The sequence below is a fragment of the Lipotes vexillifer genome, unplaced genomic scaffold (genome assembly GCF_000442215.2).
Source record: "Lipotes vexillifer unplaced genomic scaffold, Lipotes_vexillifer_v1.1 scaffold356, whole genome shotgun sequence".
Classification (NCBI taxonomy): Eukaryota; Metazoa; Chordata; class Mammalia; order Artiodactyla; family Lipotidae; genus Lipotes; species Lipotes vexillifer.
In genome coordinates, this window is record NW_006797342.1 from 271,256 (window position 1) to 280,337 (window position 9,082).

A 9,082-nucleotide genomic window follows, 5' to 3' on the forward strand; every position below is an offset into this window, starting at 1 on the left:
AACTTAATTTAAAAAGACTTTATTGCTAAAAAATGCTAACTATCATCTGAGCCTTCAGAGAGTCATAACCTTTTTGCTGATGGAGGGTCTTGCCTCGATGTGGATGGCTGCTGACTGATCAGGGCTGTGGCTGCTGAAGGCTGGGGTGGCTGCAGCAGTTGTGGTTTTTTTGGATGGGCGGCATTGGGATTTCAGTGCCCTGTCCAGGGATAGTACCTGCGCCCGCTGCACTGGAAGTCCAGTCTTAACCACTGGACCACTAGGGAAGTCCCACCAATTTCTTAAAACAAGACAACAATGAAGTTTGCCGCATTGATTAACTTTTCCTATCATGAGAGATTTCTCTGTAGCATGTAATGGTGTGTGATAGCATCTCACCCACAGTAGAACTTCTTTTAAAACTGAAGTAAATCTTCTCAAACCCTGCCACTGTTTTATCAACTAAATTTGTAATATTCTGAATCCTTTGTTGTCATTTCAACAATCTTCACTTCACCAGGAGTACGTTCCATCTCAAAAATAAACAAACACTTTCCTTGCTCATGAGAAGCAACTCCTCATCCTTTCAAGTTTTTTCATGCGATAGCAGCAATTCAGCCACGTCTTCAGGCTCCACTTCGAATTCTACTTCTTTTGCTATATTTTCACCACATCTGCAGTTACTTCTTCCACTGAAGTCTTGAACCCCTCAAAGTCATCCATGAGCGTTGGAACCAACTTCTCCCAAACTCCTTTAATATGGATATTTTGATCTCTTCCCATTACTCATGAATGTTCTTAATGGCATCTAAAATGGTCCTTTCCAGAAGGTTTTCAGTTTAATTTGCCCAGATCCATCAGAGAAATCACTGTGGCAGCTGTAGCCTTACGAAACGTATTTTTTAACTAGACTTGAAAGTCAGAATCACTCCTTGATCCACGGGCTGCAGAATGGGTGTTGTGTTACCAGGCACGAAAACAACATTCATCTCATTGTACATCTCCAGTCTTGCTTGACTGAAACTTTATGCCTGACAATTAGTTAACTCCTCATTTCTCTTTCCTCTCAGCCCCTGGGAACCACTATTCCACTTTTTGATGCTATGAATTGGACTAATAGATACCTCTTGTAAGTGGAATCATGCAGTATTTATCTTTCTGTGACTGACTTATTTCACTTAGCATAATTGTCCTCGAGATCCGTCAGTGTTGTCATGTGTGGCTGAATAGTATTCCAGAGTAGGGATACACCACATTTTCCTTATATAATCATCTGTGGATGGATACTTGTTTCCATACCTTGGCTATTGTGAATAGTGCTTCTATGAACATCAGAATGCTAATATCTTGTCAAGATCCTGATTTCAATTGCTTTGGATAAATATTCAGAGGAAGGATTGTTGGATCTTACAGTAATTCCATTTTTAATTGCTTGAGGAACCTCTATACTGTTTTCCATAGTGGCTGCACCATTTTGCATACCAACAGTGTACAAGTATTCTAATTTCTCTGCATCTTCACTAAAACTTGTTTTTTGTTTTTCTGATAACCGCCTTTCTGACAGGTGTGAGGTGACATCTCATTGTGGCTTTGATTTGCATTTCCCCCATGATGAGTGATATTGAACATTTTTTCATATACCTGTCAGTGCTCATTTTTAAAACATGGGATAAACTACCCACTTCTCTGGGATGCCAGAGGAATTAGACATCATGGAAAATGTACACCTACTGTTTTGTCCCTAAGATTCCCCTCACCTCATCCCACTTCTCAGGAACCTACCCTTCCAGCTCTCCCAATTCTACAAGGTCAAGACGAGAGTAGCCATTTTTACATTTGGTCCAGGCCTCCTGACTTCAGCTGATGGGGCCACAGGAAGACATCAGTTTTTTCCAATCAGGGTTCTTCTCCAGGACTTTTGATTTGGAACTAAGAGATTTGAACATCAAAACCTAAATCTTCTTTGAACAGAGGGAATATCAACTTAAAGACAGTTGTTGTCAGGACACTGATGTGTGGGATACTGACAAAGTCAGGCTTCAGGGAGAAAGATGTCCATGCAAGGAAAAAGGAGAGAACATTCTGGGTCGCTAGAAAGGCCACCACCTTTCTCCATCCCAGTAAAAGACCCACTTGCACACCTGCCTGTTTCATTGTCATGAATTCATCCTTTTCTTGTGGGCTTAACAGAACTGAACGGGGTACTTGCAGCCCAAAGAGTCTGAACACCATGAACAGGGGTCATTGTTTACTGGGTAAGAGGTTCTGCTTCTGGGGTTGGAGCACCTGGAAACCAGTTCTATTCCATCACTATTAGCTGCATGACCTCGGGCCAATTCCTTCACATTTCGAAGCCTCATGTGCTCAGTTTTAAAGTAAAAATGAGAGTATCAAACTCATAGAGTTGTTCAGGGGATTAAATTTTAAAATGTGTCTCCCAAAGCACTAAGTACCATGCTGGGAGCATGTTGAACACTCAGGAAATGTTAGCTTTTACCATTATTATTGTTACAACCAAGAAAAAGTTCTGACACCTAAAAAGCACTTTAAATGCAATAGCAGCTTATAGTTACTTCAAACTGTAGCCTTGAATTTGTTCTGGCTCCCAATCTATTCTTCAAGATTACCAATGCTCTCCTTAGGGCAAAACTAATGGTTTTGAAAAAACATCTAACCTGAATTGTCTGCAGCAGTAGACATCAGGCCATTTCTTCATTTTTGAAATCTTTTACTCTCCACTCCTATTTTCTCCCTCTACCTTGCAGGCCACTTCTGAGTCTCCCTTCTGTGGGCTGTGTTTCCTCTGACGAAGCTCTAATGTTGGTCTGCTGCCTTGGGCTTTTTCTCCTTTGGTAACTCTTTCAACACCTCTTTGGCTCCCATATCCTTACTGTCCATCTATATAACAATGGTTCCAAAGTTAATCCCCTGCCCTGATTATTTTCCTAAGCTTTGTTCTTTTATATCTACCTGCCCTTTGGACACTTCCACTGGGTACCACATGGGCACGTCAAGCTTAACCTGCCCATAACCGAACCCACAATCTCCCTCCCAACCCCATCTTCTTCCTCCTCCTATATTCACCACCCCAGGGCATATGCACATTCGTCCAAGGCCTTGAACCCAGAACAACAGCTGCTGCTTTCTCCCTATCACCGCCACAGCTGAGTAACTGCCACGTTCTATCCTACGAACATTATTAAATTCATCCTCGTTTCTCCAACCCAATGACCAATGCCTCCATCATGACCTTTAGCATCACTTCCGTAGATTGCTGCCAAACTCAGTTTTGTGTTCTCAAATCTAGTGTGAGTATTCACTCCATATAGATGTGCCCTTTCTAAATTGCAACGCTGATCATGCCTCTTGCTTGCTTACACCTTACCCATAGGATAAATGTCAAACATTTTCGTTTTTCCACCTCTGTTCAGTACTTGGACCACAAACAATTCCAATTGAATTTTTGTCATTGTTTTGTTTTTTATATTATTAGTATTATTATATTTCTGTTCCCCCCAAAAGAAGAATTTCTAGAGAAAGGAGATGGTCCATACATAGACAGGAGCCTACCAGAAACTATGTCATCCCTAATATGACCGCCCTGATACGTGGTGGGATCAGAAGTTCCCCATTTGAGATGCTTAAGAGTTAATGAAGCTGCTGATAGAACTTCACCACAATCAGTCCTCTGAGCAGAAGAGAGAATTCCCTTCAAAGTCAGCAGAGATTCAGAGAAAGAAACTGGATGTATAGGTCTCCTTCCTCCTCTGGTCCATCACACTCAACACCACACACGCTGGTATCAGTGGTGAACAAACATTTATTGTTCTTTGTTTATCTGACTCTCCACCTGAGTTGTCTGTAATCAACTTGTTTTAACTTGGAACCATAATGTCCTTCATACCAAGGATGCAATGTCTTCTGTGGCCTTTCTTGGTTGAGATTGAAGGCCCCGTATCTAATCTTCTTTTCGTCGAATTCCCCACATCATTACAAAGAACACATATGTGACTGATTACATGGATGGCCCCCCCATCCACCCCCTTTGCAATGTGATTTTACAGCCACTCACATCAAGAGGCAGAATGTACAATATTTCCCTATTTCTTAACTCTGGAACCTTCCTGAGATTTGCTTTGGCAAAAAAAAACAAAAAGGAAACACCAATACAAAAGACCTCCAGGGACCCTGTGTGTTTCTATTCTTTGTTCAACCTCTGCCGGGGTCAGCCTGAGGACAACAGTTGCCAAACCTGCTAGAAACGGGCCGCCACGTGAAGCGAGGCCAAGTCAGTTCTGGATCAGCAGAACCACGAACACCGCTGACCCGAGCTAATCACAGGTGCTTGAATTAGCTCTGGGGACACAGGAAGAACTGCCTCCCTGACCACTTGGCTCACCGGCAATGAGAAATACTCATTATTTTAAACCACTGAACTTGGGAATGATTATCAATAGCAAACTGATCTACTATCACTTATCTCTTTTATCTGTTACAGAGTAAAATGGGGAAAATTCCTGTCATACAATATGTATTTGATAGGTAACATCTGTCAAATGCACAGAGTGTCTAATGCACAGAGTGGGGACTCTTCCATATCAACCTCTGAGATTCTAGAAATAGTTCTCATTCTTATGTTGGGTAATTTATGAAGAGCTATGATAGCCTTACCAGAATAAATATGAGATATAATTCTAGGCCTCAGCATTTGGCCTAAATCATGAATTCCAAAGACTAGGTGTGCTAACCAACCAACAAAATCCACAGCAGGAGACTTACACCTGAACTGTGTTCTTCAGCCGGCTGTGTGGTAATGGAATTCCACCTTGGCCCGTGGGAATGTGTGCAGATTGATGCAGGAGATAAGCAATCTTGGGGGAAAGCCTTGGCTGAGGTTATTATTTTGTTCATCTGGGAAGAAAAACCTCACCATGGAACTTGGCTCCTGCATTTTCCCTCAGAATATGATTAATTACTCTCTAAATAATAAAAGTCTTCCAGGAACAATAGAAGGCAGCTACTACAGAATATTCATAAATATTCAACTGAAGCCTGGTGGGAATGTTATACTCCCGTCAGGACTCTGTGCTGACATTGGAAGTCAGACCCCAACTCAGAGACATAAAACTGTGCAGAAAAATATTTACATAAATGAGCTTGGAATGAGTTGTCAGAGTGCCACATTCTGCTTTTGCCTGGACACTGGGAATTAATTTGGACCTGATAACGAAACTCAGGTCTGAAATGCTGGCAGCCTCTTTATTTCTGTGACCAGCTCACATGAATGTCAGGGGTGAACAGAACAGGTCTACTCAGGCCACTATCTTAGTAGAACTCAGGTCTTCAAAACATTTTTATTTGTCTTTGAGTTCTATAGTTTCCACCTACACTTTTAGAAATCATTTGGTGCCCATCTACTAGACACTAGGAAAAACAAAGTGTAGACTCAGGGCCCAAGTTCTCCCAAGGAATACAGGCACATAAATAGGTCATTACAACTCATCTTAAGTGCCAGTATGGCAACTTGACCAAATGCAAGGGGAGCATAGGAGGAAAGTGGGACTGCTGGAGCTGGTCAGGGAGGTGGGGCGTACCAGTAGCTGGATTGACAGGAAAGGCTTTATAGAGCATGGGACATCTGAGCAGGGTCTCTTGGAGGAGGTCAAGAGTTCTTCCAAGTGAGAAGAGAAGGCAGGAGATCCCAGGCATCTCTGATGTGGTCTGGGAAACAGTGAAGGATGGTGGGATTGTGGTTAGGGATCGTGAGCTGGAAAAATCAGCGCTAAATCTGAGGCAGTCACTTGGAGTCTCAGAAAAACACTGTGACCTTTCCCTCCATCTCACTGTTGGTTTATTCTGGCTGAAGTTTGTGCACAAGGGAAACACTCCAGAGGGTCTTGGAGTATTTGTCTGGCTGAATCCCTTGGAATTTGTGAGGAACAAAAGAAACATCCATAACTGCCGATTACCACGTGCTTTGAGAATGGCTGAGGGTCTTACAGACCCCCTCATCCATTGGGGACACCACCACGCTTTCTTTGTCGAGCCCTTTCAGCTGTGACCCTCTCTGGGAAAGCAGAATGACGGCATAATGCAACTGGAGCCTGTGTGGATTGAGAGGACATTGGTGACTTTAGAAAGAGATGCTTGGAGGGGGCAGTGGGTGTAGAAGCTGGTGAGTGTGGTGTAAAAGCAAATGAGAGGATTGGAAATCCAGCTGTGTCACTTAGGAAAAGTGGTTCATATGCAAAGCCTTAGGTCCTTGCACCTGTGAGAATGTGGTAACAGATGAGATCTGATCATTGCTTCTCAAATTTCTATGTACACAAAAGAAAGACCCTAGGGTAGCGTCCGTGCTCACACCCTGTATAGTTCCCTTGCCTCAAGTGGGGCAAGTCCTGTAACTTGCTTCTAACCAAGGCAAAGACGTCACTCCCATGATTAATCTACACACACACACACACACACACACACACACACACACACACACACACATGTATATATACATATACTTATACATACAAGTGCATATATACATATGCATATATGTTCATCTTGCTAGCACACGCTAGAGAGATACTTTCTTAGCTGATTTGATGACATAAGCCACCATGTTGAGGAAACTCATGTGAGGAAGTGCAGGCAGCCTCTAGGATCTGAGGGGCCCCCCGCAGACAACAACAGGCACATGGAAGAAAATGAATTCTGCTAACACTGTAAATGAGAACAGAAGTGGGCTTTTCCCCAGTAGAGACTTCAGATGAGAACACAGCCCAGCTGACACCTTTCTGTCCTGGTGAGACTCTGAGCAGTGGACCTAGTTAAGCTTCCCAGACTACATACCCATAAAAACTGTGAGGTAATCAGCATGCTTTAAGACACTAAGTTTTGGCTAATTTGTTACACAGCCATGAAAAGTTAATATAATGTACTCACCAGTCACCTAGGGATCATCCTAAAATCCGGATTCTAACTCAGTAGATCTGAGGCGGGGCTTAGTTTTTGCGTTTCTAAGTAGTTCCTCATTTTCAGTAAAAAGGAGATAAGACGCCTACCGAGATTCCTTCCAACTCTAGGAATGTACCAGCTGGAGAAGAAAATCACGTGAGGATCAAAGAAAATAAGTTATTGCCGTTTGCAAATATCTAAAACTGACTTTTGCAATTTCACTAAAAACTGAAAAAGTATGTTGAACAAGTTTAAATGCATATGGAAGTATTTCATAGAAGTCATTTTCAAGAGTTACTCAAGGCTCTGCAGGAGAAATGAAAAGACTAATGATGAAATAAATGTTGGAAAGAGAAATCACAACAAAGTGCTAGCTCTAACTAAATATTATATGTGTAATGGTGTGTGTGGGTCCCTGTGCACGACTTACTCTCTTTTATACACAAACCAAGAATTATGGGGAACAGGAGGGGCTTTGGTAAACAAGTGGCCCCCACCATGTGACAAAAGAAGCCTGAAACATGCTCTCAGCATGGGGACCACAAACTAAAGAGCTTCTCCTTCTAAAACACTGGACCAAAGACACAAGTACACAGTCGCTGGGCAGCATGGGATAAGCTGGCTTTGCTGCTACCAGTTACATCACTTATGGTACATCCTCTCTGAGCCATAATGAGCTTCTCTCTCAAAATAATGAGCCGTCCTGCCTCCACGGTACCCACTCTACAAGAGGCATTGGGAAAATGAAACAATTCAGTGGAGAGATCCATCTTGGCAATCCTAAGGACACCTGCTCAAATCCTGGCTCCATGGAATACTGACTTTCACCGTGGGCAGGTGAATTTATGGTTTCTCATCTACAAAATGGGTGCAAAATAATACAGACTTCTAGAATTTTTGTAAGGATTAGAAAATGCTAAGGGTTAAGGTTTCTCATGCTCCATGCTAGGCAGTAAGCTTCTTTGTTGAGTGAAGCATCACAGAAGAAAAAAAATTAGTCATCACTCTGACCATTTCCCCATGGTTTCCTTGGCCAAGATCATCAATCTATTTTTCCTCTTTCAGCATCAAGAAACGGTGACTCTGAGAGAGCATCACCTGAGTTTTGAGGGTGAGCATGGACTGTCCCTGTGCATCTACTTCCTCCAGGCTCTAGCTGCTGAGGCAATGGGGCATTTTGGCAGCATCTGTGGGATGTTTAATTAAGCATCATAATTAAGATGGATTGAAGGAGGGGGAATATGAGAAAGAAGTGGGCACACCCAGGCGAGCATTGCTCTGCATGTCTCCTAACACTGGGCGTTTTCATGACTCTCCTGGAGGAGGGCGCTTAGCACAGGAAGATCCAGCAGTGTTGAAAGCAGAGGATGGGAACAGCCAGAGTAGTCATTCTTCCCTTGGTCATCCTGAACCCTGTGGACAAAGTGCCACAACACGACCCAGGAACACACAGTCCCCGAGTCCAGGTCACTGTAGCATGTCCAGCAAACTGTATACCCAGAACTCGGCTGCCAACAGAGCCAACTCTGCAATTTCACCTCTGTTGATCTTAAGTCTTTTTACTGATGTTCTATCATTTCTGCTTCCACTCCACAGTCTGGTACAGACGCCCACCCATTTTAACAGCCCCCTAGTCACTTCCAGGCCTCCACTCCCTTCCACTGCAGGCTTCCAACTGGTAGCCATGCCTCTCATGCCACCACCAGCCTTCATCCCGAGTCTCCCAGGCTGGCCAAACCTAGTGGTCTTCTTCCTGCTGCTCCAGCCCCTTCACCACCTGTCTGTCCCCAACCCCACCCTGGGAGGCCTGCTTCTGTGACTCTGCTCACACAGCGGGTGTGAAGAGGCACCCCTCCCTCCTGTCTGTGCTCAGGGAAGCCCTGTTCTCTCTGCCCACCCCCAAGCCCTGCAATCCCTTCTCTCCCAGGAGTTGCTCTGACTTCCCTTGAGGGATGCTGCTCCTCTCTGCCCCTCACTGTGCTTCAGGGCAGGTATAACCTCCTTGTCTCTGCAACCCAGTGGCCATGATGCCTGAGGGCAGAATCCCACTGCACTTGCTTTGGTCTGTGTAAGGAATTAAGGTGCTGAGGATGGAGAGAGGATCTGCCGACAAGGAGCTGCGGGCTGTGGGCGAGGAAGTCTCCCCACTGGGCCT